Source organism: Peromyscus maniculatus, chromosome 19, assembly GCF_049852395.1.
Source record: "Peromyscus maniculatus bairdii isolate BWxNUB_F1_BW_parent chromosome 19, HU_Pman_BW_mat_3.1, whole genome shotgun sequence".
Lineage (NCBI taxonomy): Eukaryota > Metazoa > Chordata > Mammalia > Rodentia > Cricetidae > Peromyscus > Peromyscus maniculatus.
Genome location: NC_134870.1, coordinates 47,306,292 through 47,320,206, shown reverse-complemented (window position 1 = coordinate 47,320,206; position 13,915 = coordinate 47,306,292). Strand labels below are relative to the sequence as shown.

Here is a 13,915-nt window from a genome sequence, read left to right as displayed (position 1 = left end):
CCTGGAACATTTATCTTTTCAGACCTACTTCTTTTCTTTGCAGTGCTGATTTTCAGTTTCTTGGGTTTGGATCTCTTTCTAAGCTACATTCAGGGGGTCAGACACTTACCACATTAGTAGCAACCAGCACCAGAAAGAAAATGACACACGTCGCCAGGAAAGAGAGCGCAGCAGTAAGGCAGAGCCACAGGACAGCTTTTTGTTGAGGAAAGTTCATCCCACTCCAGTACATGTGGAAGCCACCAATAAAAGACACCCCTTCTGAAGCCACCTTAAGAGGAAAGTGAAAATTGGACATTGAACACCGAGTTATTGAAGCCAGTATTTTTAGACCGAGTTCCACCCCGAACAATGCAGACGGCTATACCATTTGGTGTTTCTTGGAGAAAAGTTTTAAGCAGAAATGTATATAATTTCTTTGGAAGGGAAATAGAATTCATGGGGTCAGGCAATATTCATGAGGTAGTCCGCCTTTGCCCAATTAACATTTAATGGTAGCTCTCGTGGGCTTACCTTTGCCCAGGGGACTGTATTGGTAGACTCCACTTTCTCTATAGCAGTGGTTCTCAACCTGTGGGCTGCGACCTCCTTGGGACACACACATTGAATATTTACATTACAATTCATAGCAGGCAAAGTTATAGTTATGAAGTGGCATCGAGATAATGGTTGGGGGTCACCACAACATGAGGTACTGTATTGAAAGGGCCTAGGATAGCCCTCAGTTGCTTTCTCTGTTGGTTTTGAGACTGTGGTAGGATAACGGACACCCTGAAGTGGTCCTTCTTGCCGGCGGAACCGTTCAGAACAGCAGCAGCCGATCCTCGACCCTCTGCCCCTTAAAACCAGGGATGCTATTCTTCTACCTGCAAGTTTCAGGAGGAAAGATATCAGTCTGGCTTTCTGGTGACTGACAGGGGACATAGCTGGGATGGAACTGATCACTGGAGGGTTTTAAAGGTTAATTAAACACTTGAGTCCATGTGATAAGCCTGGCTGGCCCATGAACGAGAGATTAAATTCCTCTCCACAAAAATTTATTGGATGACATTTATTGTGTAAAATAGTAGCATTGGAAAGATAACTAAAGGAGAGGTTTCAGAATTGGGGAATAACTATGTTGTCTTATTTTTGTGGGGGTGTCAATGCATATGAAGAAATTCAGAAATGTAGAAATGGCCCAACAGTTGGCAAAGAGGGAATCTGATTATACTAGAAGCAGGGAAGGCTATGAAGAAGAGGAGCATCATGGGAACTGTGTGAGAATGTTCAGGTAGGCAAGGTGGAAGAAGACATGCCGGAAACAAGACTAGGGTCCCAGAAGCTTGGCTTTCCTTGGAGTGTGCACAAAGCACTGAGAAGTTGGGGATGTTCAGGGTTGCATTGATGGGGTGGCTGGGACAGGAGTAGGAATCTAGGCCAAAGCTGGATGTTGGATCCCAAGCTTGAAGAGCACCAGAAGGATTAGGCAAGGGGGAGTGGTATGCCTCCCTGTGTTTTAGAAAGTTAAGTCAGCAGTCATGGGGATTGTGTGTTACAGAGAATGCAGACAAGGAGACTGGTCAGGAACCCGCTGTAGGGTTCAACACACTGAACCAGACGCAGATGAGCAGCTTCTTTGAATAGGGAATTCATCCTGGGTTTAAATAGCACAGGCATGGTTGGTTCAAAGCTTACAAAAGCGGGCTATAGGTTACGTATGGGGTGGAGCTGAGTGACCACACTTGCCCGATGTATGAGTCTCTGGGTTCAATTTCCAACCCCGAACAACAGCTTAATAAAAATATGAGCAATTTCCATGTTATCTACACAGAAGTGAAGAATATACAGTGTGTGATACCACTGATTATATTTTCATGCTCACAGACTTCTGGGTAATTGGGTGTGTGTGTTTTCTGAGGTATGCTGTAAGAATAAATCATATAGGAGCATTGAAAACTGTTTCTATATTGAGACCCTCAGGGAAACCCAGTGGAGAGTCTGGCATCTCAGGATGAGAGAGGAACACACTGAAACATGGAACTCTGAGGAGAACAGAGGTGAGCCGGAGGGGAACCTAAAAATGACACGCGAGAGTGGAATGCAGAAATGGGAGTGTGGAACGGAGAAGAGGGGTGACCACTAAAGTTTGTCTGAGAGCTTTTCAAACCGATCCTCAGGGGAGCCTGGATGTGGCTTCCTCAAGATGAAGGTGACGTGAACGATGTCTGAGGACACTTCAGCTGGGATTCCTGTACCATCTTCTCCTGAACAAGCCCAAAAAGGGAAACCAGCGGTGTTACCTCAAGTATTTTTTAAAAGAACGCACGCTTAAAGACTCTTTTTTCTTTTTCTTTTTTATTTTACAGGGTTTCTCTGTAGCTTTGGAGCCTGTCCTGAAACTCTCTCTGTATACCAGGCTGGCCTTGAACTCACAGAGACCGCCCCCTGTCTCTGCCTCCAGAGTGCTGGGAATAAAGGTGTGTGCCACCACTGCCTGGCAAGACAGACTTTTCTTTTAAAAAGTACATATTTCGTATCCAAGCATGACTTCCCGGTATCAGGAACCCAAACTGGTCACAGATGAGAGACCAGAGTGATGTTCTGGGATGATCTGGTCTCTACCCAATTGTGTGGGGTCAAACTGATGTCACTAATTCAGAGCGAGTAGAACAGCGGGAGTTTCTGCTAGAAGAAAGGACAGAAAAGGTCAATGGACTGGAGGACAAATGTGTTTATGACAAAAAGTCCCACATCATCTCTAACTGTTACAAGAAACACAGCTCAAAAGAAGGACCCATGTCGGGTTACTATATCCACTTCGAGTTTTCCTCACGTGTTAGAAGGGAGCCAGCTCTTATCAGTGTCTTCGGGCCAGATGCTGTGTGTCTGCTTGATTTCTTGGTTCTACCATTCTCTCACCTGTGTGTTTGTGTTTCTCTTTCTTTCTTTATCTAGCATTTACCAGTGTAGCATTAGCAGGGGCCGCACATGTATCACCAACCATGAGCTCTGTAAAGCCGATCGCCGTAGTTTTCTGGGTTAAGTCAGGGTGGAGATCGTAGGTTTTCCCCTAGCTCTTTTCACTCTCCTGGTTCTTTCTAAAGGGTTCCGCTGAGCTTGAGTCCATGCTTCCCAGAGTCAGGTGAGTGAGGGCTGGTGTACCCTGACGGTAATAAAGACTCCGAGGGGATGCTGCTGAGTGCTGCGTTTTCAAATGGGTTTGTAAAGGAGTCCGTGTTCTGATCCCCTGCTAGCGAGTACCCAGGATGAGTTCTTATCTTGGACAGACTGCAATGTAGCCCTCAGACTGAGGAAACCTCCTCCTCGCCTGCACTCTCCTGCTGAGTGTCCAAGTACCTACACTTCATTTCCTCTCTTCCATCAAGACGCAGTGCGGACCTCTGACGGAGTCATACACCGCTCTGAGGGTCAGGGAGGAAAAGAAGGAGCTCAACTCTGCCCTTCAAAGTGACATCTTCACTTGGACTTGATGGAGTGGTTTGAGATCTCCTGGGCCTTGATGTCTCCGAGTCGCTCCTTGTCTAGGGGAACACCTTAGCCGCTCACCTTCCAAAGGCGTGAGCGAAGGAGAAGGCACCATCCATTGTCAAAAGCCTCCCCGCTGCCATTTTGCCTCTGAACGCGAGGTATGAAAGGAGTGTAGACTTTTCCTCCTGTAAGTGGAACAATCTGATTGTTCTGTTGTTAGAGATCCGAGCGGCTTCCACGGGTGACCCCGCTGCTACCCACCAGAGCCACTGCCTGGCATGGCCTGCAGAGCTTGTAGCGGCTCTGAAGGATGATTTGAGGCAGCAGAAACCTCTTATGTTACAACCTCTCTGACCTTTCCTGGGGCTCACTCAAAAGCTGTACCTGGGACTGCTTTTTGCTGGGCTTTGTAGTGATATATCTTCATTAGGACTTAGGAGTAAATAATTTTTTAAACCCCTCAGAAGGAAGCAATTTGTCTTGAACATGGTGGATGTGATCTTTAGAGAGAGGTGAACAGTTCGCCTTTTTCCTCAGCAAAAGCTGAAGATGATGAATGAGTTGCCCAGGGCTCAGAAAGCCTCTTTACAATGGGGAGCGTTATCTGTGGGGGGATTTTTAAATCAATGCGAACGTTGTCCTTGCCTAGGACTGCTGATTTTCACAACACAGCATTGCAACCGCTCACCGGAGAGGGTTAGGATGGAGGATATCAAAGGAATAAATCTTGCAAATTACAAGTGTCCACGCTCTTCAAGGGAAGGATAAACTTGTGTGGATTAAATGCATTGGTAGTTAACTCTGAGCCACCAGTAATGGATCGGTCTCCCATTAAAGAAAGAAATCAAAGCATTTCCCCTTGGAGCCATTTAACCAAGAGTGAGCCTGGGTTTGAATTCTCGACCTCATGCACCTTGTGTCTTCAGTCCACTGTCTGTCTGTTGTGGGAGTCTGAACCTGTGCATTTCTGAAGACTGCCTTGTGAATCTGTCTGTGTGTCTGTCTGCTTCTGTCTGTCTATCCCTAAGGAAGGGCTTTGCTCTGTATTTATTGAATATTCCAGAAAGCATCACATGGATGGAGTAATAAGGTACTCTTTGCAGAAACCATAAACAGATCCTTACAAGGGATTAAGTCACAGGCTCCACCTGACCCAGATAACAAACAGCATTACAATATCATTGTTTATCAAGTAAAAGCCAAAATGTTGAGTTCAACATTTACAGTGGAGATTTGCTTTGTAATAAGATTGCTCTCCGCCTCTATATTTGCTATTTTCAGCAAGTGATGATTAGAACACACATGCGTTATTCTGGGCCAGGGATGTGGAAGAGTACATAATTTAATATTACAGCTATGCAATAGCTTAGGTTGTAAGTGCTGAGTACACGGGAAACTCCAAGCAAGTAAGGCTGATTGTTACACTGTTCTCTTAAAGGCAGGTTAAACAAACGGGCTAGGTACACAGCAGGATAGCAGTATTAAGTCTTATGTGGCCTCGAGGTGTAGTATTAACTTTGACTGTGAGGTCCAGGAAAAGTTCCAGTCACTTAGACTGTAAGAGATTTTATTTTTCTGAAATCATAATGCACTGTCTTAAGCTCTCTTCATATGCCTGGTAAACACTTTATAAACTAGAAGGCTTGTTCTCTGCTGTTGTATGAGGGCAGGCACAGTATTAGACTCTTTTTGCATGTGGACGCTTTTGTGGGGAAAGCATACATGCGCTTTGCCTGCTAGTGATATGTAGAGCTGGTTAAGATATCCTAAATAGGGTCTTCTTTATTTAAACCAAGATAGGTTTGATTGGTATAGTAATAAGGAATTTGAGACACACTAATATTTGAATCGATTACGAAGGTATACATTTATCACATGTTTGTTCCTGTAGCATTTTGCTAATTGAGCAATGAGTCATTTGAGGCCAGAATTTGATCAAACAAACAAACAAATAACAAGCAAACAAACAAAATGCTATCAGCTTGTAGTGGTGTGAGAAAGAATGGTTTTGGTTGAGAAAGGCCTGCTATGTTACCTGATCAGATGGGATCTGTATACACACTATCCTGTCGGGTGTGTGTGTGTGTGTGTGTGTGTGTGTGTGTGTGTGTGTGTGTGCGCCACACACCTGTAGTTTATGGAAAGGCAGACAGGACTGGAAGGGAGACTTGACTGATGCCTTCCATTCCCAGAATGTCTTTTCTAAGATTTATCACTTAAAATCTCTGTTAAATATATTGAGACTTACAAAGGAAGCAGTTCTACCATTAACACAAATCCATTTGATGGGGGGGGGGCTGCTTGATCTCTCATTTGTAGAAGGACCATCTTCCACACACATGGCAGTTTTCTCTGCACTAGGGCAAGGATGGGCATTTGAAAACCTGCCATAGCTCAGCTTCTTTCCCATGGGCTAGGAATGTCGGGAGCCACAATTTATAAAACTCCAGAGCTTTGGGCCAGCTTCATCACTTTCTATAAAGATGTTTATTCACTGAAATCAGTACAGCAGACGCCGCCTGGATGTTATCTGTGTCTCTCTCCCCAGTTTATCAGACACAGTCATGATTCTGGATAAGGCTTGCTTAGTCACCCTGCTGCCGACTTGGGTTTCTCCTTCCCAGAAACGCTCTCTTTGCTGGGACAAGTTGTTGCCAGTGGTTTTAGTTTTATGGTTACTCGTTCAGGCTGGTAGGTCCCTGGTGTTCCCAACTTCCTGTCTTTCTTAGCTGTTGACTTTAATGAGCAAAATTAAGTGGGCTTCAGTGTGCCTATGTCCAAAACATTTTTGGTACGCAATAATACAAATACATACTTTTATTTTTTTTAATGAGAAAAAATAAAATGAAAAAGGAGAAAATACAGATCCAGCCATTCTTATGCAACTCAGAGGCAGCCCCCTGTCTATGTGTCCTCCAGGATATATTACAGACACAGACTCCTGGCACAGGCTATTTTAGAGGCTGCCTTTTTTGTTTGTTGTCATGTTTTGGTATTGTCCTCAGCTCTTATCAGACTTTATCAAGGGCTGCAAATTTCACCGTCAGTTTGACTTCAACTATCAACACTGTTTAATGTCTAATTTTTCAGTGTTGTGAGCATCATGTGGGAGCCGGGAATTGAACCTGGGTCCTCTGGAAGAGCAGCCAGTGCTCTTAACCTCTGGGCCATCTCTCCAGCCCCTAGTTTTTCAGTGTTGTAAAAACCACCAATGAGTGCCCGTTGGGGTGTCAATGGTGACATCATGACAGCTTTCTAGAGGGAGAGTCTTGTCTTCAGAAAGGTCGTCAGGTTACTCTGCAGGCTGCCTGCTCTGCTTTATGTACCCCGCCTCCCTCATGTGCCCTGCCCTTCGTGTGCCCTGCCCCCTTCATGTGCCTTGCCCCCTCATGTGCCCCGTCCCTCATGTATCCCCGCCCACTTCAGTGCCCCGCCCCATTCACATGTCCCGCCTCTTTATGTGCCCCGCCCCCTCATGTGCCCCTAACCCCCCCCCCCATGTGTCCCTGCCCTCTGCATGTGCCTTAGATTTCTGGATGTGATTTTGATTTCTTATTCTGTCTCTTAGGTGTTCTATAGATTTCCTATAGGTTTTGTCATGGGGAAACAAAATAATACAAAATAAAACAAAAGATGAGCAAATAAGTCCGCTAAGTAGGCATTTGGGTTGAGTAAAGAGGAGAACTCCCCATTCTTTAAAACACCTGTAGGTGAGGTGGAAAATGCCAAAAGGCCTTCACGGGGGGGGGGGGGGGGGGGCAAAGCCTAGCTTCCTAGCACCCAGGATTCCTGATCCCAGTCACTCTGTTTTATCGTAGGTGTGTGTGTGTGTGTGTGTGTGTGTGTGTGTGTGTGTGTGTGTGTCTCATTACAGCCTTCCAGCGTGGTTTACTGCGTCAGCTTTTTATCTCCAGTGGAAAGAGACAAAACCTCTTCTTCATAATTGCGATAGTACTGAGCTTGTGTTAGGGTGTTCTGGGAATCGGTTTTATATCTGAAGTCATGGCTGACGGACTTGGGAACGCAAACGATTCCTCCAATTCTGTCAGCACTTAGTTTCCATAAATCCGTTCAGAATGGAGGTGGGGAGGACTTGCCTCCATCTCAGATTGGGTTACTTTGGGGTGACCCCTCAGGATGAAACAGAGGAAAAGTCATCATGCAAAGGCAAGGACTCTGCTCTAAGGGATTGATTAAGGGAGAAAGGACCAGCCAGAGAAAAGGCACCGAGTGTTATTTTGAGCATTTCATAAGAACCAAAGTTGGGCATCAAGGCACATTCCGTAGTCCCAGCTACTCTGGAGTCTGACTGAGGTGGGAACTCTTGGCTTTGAGACCAGTCTTGGTGACACGGTGAGACCCCCTCTCAACAACAAGATGGGGACTTTTGCTATGGTTTGAATGCCTCTCTCTACAGTTTGTATGTTGAAAGTTAATTATCAAGGTATGTAATGAGGTCCATACTTATTCGGATCTGAAGATTCATATTTTATTCCCAGTGCTTAGGAAGCCATGGCATGGGGAGGTCAAGTTTGAGACCAGCTTGGGCTGCGTAATGATTCTGATACACTTTCTCAAAAAAATAAAATAAATAAAATAAACAAGAGAAGCAGGGCGGGCAGGACTTTAGGAGTTCAAGTCATGAGGCTAGAGATGTCACCAACGGGTACAGTGCCCCTTTGTTATAAAACAGAAAGGCTGGACTGGGCATATACAGCCCTGTGAAAGAGCACTTGTCTAGCACGATCGAGTTCTGTTTCTGAAATAACAGCAGTGCAAGAGCCATTTGCTGTCATGCTGTGTGAGGATGTGACAAAGGGCACTCACTGCCTTCGAAGCAGAGAGTGGTCTTTGCCAGACACGGAAACCTCTGCTGTCCTGATCTTAGATTTCCTACCCTCTGCCACGGTGAGGGAATCCATTTCTGCTTTTCCTGTTCTTTATAAGTTAGCAAGGTATAACTGGTTCCAGCATCAGAAGTGGCCAGAAGCAAAGGTACCCAGACGTGAGCTGCTGTTGGAACAGATATCCCTGAGATGCGGAAACAGCTTTGGAACAGGAAATAGATCCTGGCCCTGGGATAGTTTTGTAGTGCATGCTGGGAAAAGCCTGCCCTGCTGTCAATAGATCATGAATGGCAGTTCTGGTGAGGGCTGGAAGAGACCTGTGACGAAACCCAGAGTTTGCCTAAGTGATCATGCAGCATGCTTCTAGAATAAAGAACTAGGGGCTTGGGATGTGGCTCAGTTGGCGGAGCGCTTGATAACACGCTCAGAGCCCTCCATTTGGTTCCCTAGGACCACATAAATTGGAAGTGGTGATGCATATCTAACCACAGTTCTTGAGAGGTGAGGCAGGAGAGTCAGGAGTAAAAGGCCATCCATCCTCAGCTACTGAGTGAGTTTGAGGCTAGCCTGGGTTACTGGAGACCCTTCCTCAGAAAACAAGAGGGAATACAAAGTAAAGGTTGTTCTCATGGAGCATGGTGTCTTAGAAATGAAGAGTTCATCATTGGAGATGGGAAGGAAGACCATCCTTGTTCCAAGATGGTAAAGAACACCGCCAAATTGTCAGCCTGCCCATGCAAAGATGGAAGAGTGTGTTTAGGGGAGGATACCAGGGTACCAGTGTGGCTGAGCAGCTGCCCGAAGAGATGACAGTGGATTGAAGGAAGCCTGTGGTGATATTGTGTTCCCCAATATATTGTGCACCTTAATTAACTTATCTGGAGTCAGATAACAGAACAGCCACTAGATATAGAGGCCAGAAAATGGTGGCACACACGCCTTTAATCCTAGCATTCTGAAGGCAGAGATCAGTCTGGATCTCTGTGAGTTCAAAGCCACACTGGAAACAGCCAGGCATGGTGACACATGTCTTTAATCCCAGGAAGTGATGGCAGGAAGCAGAAAGGTATATAAGGCGGGAGGACCAGGAACTAGAGCCTGGTTAAGCTCTTAGGCTTTGGAGCAGCAGTTCAGTTGAGATCCACTGGGATGAGGACTCAGAGTTTTCCAGTCTGAGGAAACGAGATCAGCTGAGGAATTGGCGAGGTGAGGTTGGCTGTGGCTTGTTCTGCTTCTCTGATCTTTCAGCATTCACCCCAATACCTGGCTCCAGGTTTGTTTTTATTAATAAGACCTTCTAAGATTTGTGCTACAGGGGCTGGAGAGATGGCTCAGAGGTTAAGAACACCGACTACTCTTCCAGAGGTCCTGAGTTCAATTCCCAGCACCCACATGGTGGCTCACAACCTTCTGTAATGAGAATCTGGCACCCTCTTCTGTGTACATAATAAATAAATAAATCTTAAAAAAAAAAAAAAGATTCGTGCTACAGAAGCCAGATGCTACTAAGTGGGATAATGCAAGAATGACCCCACGGGCTGGGGCAATGGCTCCGAGGTTAAGAGCACTCGCTGCTCTTCCAGAGGACCCTGTTTTGATTCCTGGCATCCACAATCATGACTCACAAACTCCAGTTCCAGTGGAACGGATGCCCTCTTCTGACATCGGCAGGCACTAAGCACTCGTGTAGCACACACACATACATGTAGGCAAAACATTCACACATAAATAAAGTGAATAAATCCAATAAAAAATAAAAAAAGCCAATGACCCCCCCCCAAAGGCATTTCAGAGATGGAGGCTGCCAAGGTCCTAACCCTGTCTACTGTGGACTTTGGATTTAAGTTGATGTGTGAATAAGACTGTTGGGATAAAATGAAGACGTTTTGTATGTGAGAGGTAAACAGTTTTGGGGGCTGGTGGCTATGGACAGACTCTATGCTTTGCACGCTCACCCCCCCCCCTCGACCGAATCTATATGTTGAGACTTAATTACCAGGCTGTTAATGAAGACGGAAGGCTTAAGGACAGAGTTGATTCATGGGGTCGGAATGGTCATGAATGGGATTAGCACTCTCACAAAGGTGATGTGATGATTCACTGCCATGTGAGGGTTCAGCAAATGCTGTCCATTTGACAAGAGAATAGCTCTTAATAGAGACTGAACCTGTGGGTCCCTCAGCTCGACTCTCAGCCTCCAGAATGGTCAGGAAATAGCTTTTTGTAATTGCCCAGTAAAGACTAAGGATAACTGAAAATTAATGTAAAATTCTTACTGAAGGTCCATGACTTCAGAGTGCCAGACTAGCTGTATAGGAGTCCACTGAGATGTACAGAGTTTGGGCCTGAGCACACGCTTAAGTGACTACCTTCATTTAGCTGTTGGGTGCTTTTATTTGTGTGATACAACAATGTGACTTTTATTTAAAAGAATTAGAACTATTCAGGATATTTGATAATATGGAATTATTGCTTTTTGGATAGAAGATGGCATCATGGATTTACATATATATGTAAATACATATTTACACATATAAATTGCTTAAATGTATTCACACATATAAGTATATATATTTTTGAATGTGCACATGTGTACGTGTGTGTGCACATTCCTCTCTCTTTCTGCACATGAGTGAACATCAACTAAAGTATCCCCTCAGCTCTCCCCACCCTGCTCTGTCCTACAGCACTGGAACTGAATCTTGGGCCTTCACATGCTAAGCAAGCATTCTGCCACTGAATTATATATATATCCTTACCCTCTGTCTTAGCTATTGTTCTGTTGCTGTGAAGAGACACCATGACCAAGGCAATTCTTAAAAAAGAAAGCATTTAAGTGGGGGCTTGCCTAGAGTTTCAGAGGTTTGGCGCATCATCATTATGGTGGGGAGATGGTGTTGGGTGGCATGCGTGGTGCTGGAGCAGTCGCTGAGAGCTTTACACCCTGGTCTGCAGGTGGAGGCAGAGATAGATACGCTGGGCCTGGTGTGGTCTTTTGAAACCTCAAAGCCCACCCTCAGCAACACACCTCCTCCAACAAGCTCCATCTTTTCCAAGGGCCACACTTCCTAATCCAGTGGTTCTTAACCTTCCTAACGCTGTGACCCTTCAATACACTTACTCATGTTGTGTGGACCCCCCAGTTGATACTTCATAGCTGTTATGAATCATAATGTAAATATCTGATATTTGACCCCCAAAGAGGGTCTCGACTCACATGCTGAGAACCACTATCCTAGTCCTTCTAATTCTCCTCAAACAGTTCCACTCCCTGGCGACTAAGCATTCCAACCTGTGAGCCTATGGAGAATTTTCAGTCAAACCCCCATGACCTCTTACATAAATGCACTTTCAATGGTAAAATATTTTGTTTCAAATTTGTGAGACAACAGTTTATGTTGGTGGACAGAAACCTTGGTGAGAGGGTGATAGAGATGGGTAGAGAGGCCTGGGCCCCTGGTGGGCATGGCTGTGTGAGCATCCCAGTGAGTCTCACGCTGAGGTGGGGTTTCCCGAGCATGCCACATGCAGCTCTGCACTTATTTGCAGTGCTGGGGACCAACCCAAGGTCTTGCACATTAGTAGGCAAGGCTCTATCACTGAGATACACTCCCAGCACATTCTTGCATTGTAAAGTAGATTTTTTTCTTCTTGTCTAGGCTCTCTTGAGCTGCTGGACTGTCCTGTTGGGGTTCTAGACCTCAAACCTTGTTGTCTAGAATTTCCATTACAGAAGTGAAACCATTGGCACCCCCGGGAGTCTATAAATAAGCTAATAACAATTAAGGCTACTACTTCATTAAACTACTTCCTAGGAGATTTCAATCCGCTTAGTTCATACTCTGAATAGTGTCAGTAACTGAGCATTTTAAATACAGATGGCCTTTTGAAGAATGAATGGCTTAAGAGCATTAACAATAAATTCAAATAACAACAGTTAAAAATTATAAAAAAACAAAAACAAACAAACAAACAAACAAACGAACAAACAAACAAACAAACAAAAACAACCCTCCAGATAGTATGAGATGTGGAGAGCATGTAGGTTGATTTGCCACTGGGCAGAGACAAGTTTTCAAAAACAGACCTCAAGTTCAAGGTCAGAGCACCTTTCATGTTACAATGCTGCCACCTGGTGGTCATGATGTTTTACTGCGGCAGTATTCGTGACTGCATCGTTGACAGATTAGAATTTTCTGCCTCTCTCCCAGAACAATTATTTGCAATCTTATCTAAGACTAAAATCTATTTGCCACAAAACACATATTACAACAAACCACAGAAGCTTTTCCATCTTTTTACACCCGAATTCCCTCCACAGAATCACAGAGGATGAATTCGAGGCGGGGCACTTACCAATGATCATCTGTATGGAGTCACGATGACTTTTCTCTCTGTTCTGGTCATTAGAATCAAAGCCAGCTTTGCCATCACAGCGATGTGATGACTTGATCTAACAGTTGACATTTCACTGGGAGTTATGTTTTGGGTAAGAAGGAGAAATTAGAATAAGACCTGGTGCAATCTGGGAGTGTGGAGGAGGCCAAGAAATTCTGAGTAGGGTTGAAGTAGGGATGAGGCAGAGGAGGTCGCTCAAAGATGCAGGGTTTGAGTGCTCCAGGCTTTAGACATACAGGATCTGGGCCAGTCTGCACCACACATTGGCAACAGGTGCACTTTGCCCATTGCTTTAGATGCTAACAATGAAAATATCTCTTAAATGTCCTTGAAAATTAGACCATTTCCACTTCATAATCCTAGCCGGGCTGTGTCTCGACTCTTCCTAGCCCCCACAGGTCAAGTTCTTCTTATTCTCATATTTTCTGGCCTGGACTTTGGGGACATTTTTGTTTACAGTTCTTACCACTTCTCGATTTTACAGAGCAAAAATGGAAATTGTGACATTAAAATTGGAAAGGAAATATGAGTGTTGAGACGGATTCCTTCCCTTCCGGGAAATGAGGAAGAAAATTGGATGTGAATAAGATGCACCTTTGTGGAAAGCCAGGGGCAGCGCTCAGGATGCCCTAGGCTGTGGGTGTGTGCTCAGACGTGGTTATTCGTGGAGATCTGATACAAGTAGGTTATGTGGCTACCGTGCTCAGAGGAGGAGCAGGGTCCCCACCATGCAGCAGGACTCAGATGTGGAGCAGAGTCCAGATAAACACAAAGAACTCGTGGGTGTCTAGATCTCCTTTCACTGTCCACTATGGTGTTCTTTATAATTGGTTACTTCACTTTGCACTATAATTAATTGGAACAGGATAGGATTCAGTCCTTCAGCAGCATGGGCCAGTTTGGAGAGCTTAGATAGAGAACGTGCCCACCATCACAGGGCACTCTGTGGCACAGCACTTACATTATTGAAAATGTCTCCCCACCCCCACACTTCTGAGACTCTTTGTGTAGCTTTAGCACAATCTCCCAGTGATTCTGATTGATTCTCTCTGTCACAAAGGGCAAGAATGGAGAGTTAATGGATCCAGATTCCTGTCAGGAAGCATGTTAAACCAGGTACTTTCTGAGCAATGGATCAGCCTCTGCTGAGTCCGGAGGCCGGGAATTCTGGGGAAGCTGGCACTTGGGTATTTTTTTTT

The 13,915-nt window shown here is 45.1% G+C and overlaps 1 long non-coding RNA gene across 1 annotated transcript in view; it reads left to right on the top strand.

The window, feature by feature from the left end:
- The window catches only part of LOC107399619 (uncharacterized), a 51,494-nt gene extending 49,152 nt beyond the window's left edge, over positions 1 to 2,342 (top strand). The window contains exon 6 of the long non-coding RNA XR_013046104.1: positions 1,963 to 2,342. This is a non-coding gene — a long non-coding RNA (uncharacterized LOC107399619). The remainder of the gene's footprint in view (positions 1 to 1,962) is intronic.
- Positions 2,343 to 13,915: the final 11,573 nt, after the last annotated feature.